The following is a 2,500-nucleotide window of genomic DNA, read 5'->3' as shown; positions in this document are numbered from 1 at the left end:
ATGGAAAGAGTTATTACATTGTGGTAGAGTACGGGACACAGCTGTTCCTACACTGACCTGTCCCTCAGGTCTCTGAGTCGTTTTTCTTGTTCATGAACAAAAACAGGACACGTCTGACAACACTGAGTGGGTCACCCTTAACTCCACACTCACTTTTCCAGGTCTGTCAGTAAAGTCATAACAGGTATGAAGAAATGAGACACTTCAACACTCTCTCTCCCTTCACTCTTCCACACTCACTCCCTCTCTCTCTCTTCACTCTTCCACACTCACTCTCTCTCTCCCTTCACTCTTCCACACTCACTCCCTCTCTCTCTCTTCACTCTTCCACACTCACTCTCTCTCTCCCTTCACTCTTCCACACTCACTCTCTCTCCCTTCACTCTTCCACTCTCTCTCTCTCTCTCCTTTCACTCTTCCACACTCTCTCTCCCTCCCTTCACTCTTCCACACTCACTCTGTCCCTTCACTCTTCCACACTCTCTCTCCCTCCCTTCACTCTTCCACTCTCTCTCTCTCTCTCCCTCTCCCTTCACTCTTCCACACTCTCTCTCTTCACTCTTATGTAGATCACAAACAGCTTTAGTCTTTCTCCTCTGTTTTCCCCAGATCTTACTTTCATATTATTCTGGTCACAGCCCCCTGTCCTCCATTTCATCAGTCCATCCCTCCTCCATCCCGTCTCCCTCTCTATTCCCCTCCATCTGTTCTGATAGGATGGGCACTGGAGTTATGCCACTCTAGAGCAGAGCAACATTATGTAATGCACATTACTGATCTCATTGGCATGGTTCATCTACATCTGTGTGTGTGTGTGTGTGTGTGTGTGTGTGTGTGTGTGTGTGTGTGTGTGTGTGTGTGTGAGACAGCACTAACACATGTGTGTGCCCCCACACTGTCTGTCCCCTCACAATGTATGTTTGTTTTACGGTAGTGACTGAAAGGCATATGTGACCATAAAGAGACTGTCTCTATGTGTGTGTGTGTGTGTGTGTGTCTGTGTGCTATTACCGTAGGCTAAAGGAAAGTCACGAATAATAGCCCAAACAGAGCATGCACAAAGTAAACACAGCCTCATAGTACAAAGTATTCAGCTTCTTCTTAATTTTTTTAACTTTGTGGTGCAAAAACAGCACTATTTATTAGATATGAATCATCTGATGTAATTAATACATTCGATGTATTAAAAAAAAAACTGTAGCCACTGAACGTAAGCAAGCAATTTAGATTGTTCGGCGGCATACCTGTCCCTATTCGAGCAGATGGCCAATTTAGATTTCAGGTAATGCTTGAATTAGATGATATAGTCGTTGGCTAAGTGGAGCCCCCGCTTCCGAAGTGGGGAAAAATTACATTTACATCAGTCATCATTTCCACCCAGCAGGAAAATCACCCATACAGGCGTGCAAACAGAGCAAGCCGAGTGTTCGTAAACAGTCCCATGTCCATATCTTCACGTGTCTCAGTGGCATTGTATAGTTATCGTCACACACGTAACTGGTGACATTAGCGTCATTAGCGTAGCCTCGCGTGCATTACGCAAATGATGGAGTAATTATGTGTCGGTAAGAGATATGTGTAATTGAGTAAGGAGCCATTCAGCACGAGACATTTAATATCGAGCAGTGTGGTTTGCCTGTGTCGCTCGAGGACTTCCAAAGATGTGCGTCTCCGAGCACTCAAGTCAGGGAACGGAGACTTGTGCTGTTAAAGACAATAGAGGTCTTCTCAGAGATTCTAGACCCGGTGTCCTGGACCGGCATTATGAGTGGTACAGTACTAAATCTAGGCTACATTTCAGATGAACTGCGTCTATAACGAATGAAGTTTAGCGTATGTTACCGGCTTAATTCTAGTGACAGAAACTAGTCATCGATTTTCAAGTTTATTTCTCATCAACTCGTCAAAGTAAACAAGGACGAACAAGACACCCCAGCCACACTCTTGCCAAAGTCCTTCTTTAAACCTTTCAACGCTTTGGAACAAATCAATTACAAATCAGATGCGAAATCAACATTAGAATAATGATGCAAACATTTTCTACCAAGGGACTAACGCAACAAGATTTGTAAAGAGGAGTTAAATCAATGACCGCCAGTACAGCGCTGGGTCGTTCAGCCTGTAGTCCTCTGTACTTTGTGAAAGCGTAGTAAACAGCACGAGTACAGTACAGCCTACAGTGCGTACTAGAGCTAACTCACCGACACCGAGAGCGCGGGTCGGCCAGGATTCAGCAACTGTCCCATGCATATTCTGAAATGCAAACAAGAAGTCTGCAAATCTGTTTAGCTTTAAATGAATTGCGTGATCTAAGACCTGCGGACACACACCAAAAACCACAGTAAATGCTTCTGCGGTGCGACAATGCCTGTTATAAAAGCGCTACACAAATCAAACTTAATTCTATAATGTTTAAATTAATATTTTAATGATATTTAATGATCAATTTAATGATATTTTGTGCAATTCCGACTTTTAGTCCACATACAAGCAGCCGGTT

Source organism: Chanos chanos, chromosome 3 (assembly GCF_902362185.1).
Source record: "Chanos chanos chromosome 3, fChaCha1.1, whole genome shotgun sequence".
NCBI classification, from domain to species: Eukaryota; Metazoa; Chordata; class Actinopteri; order Gonorynchiformes; family Chanidae; genus Chanos; species Chanos chanos.
Note: the sequence above shows the minus strand (reverse complement) of the source record.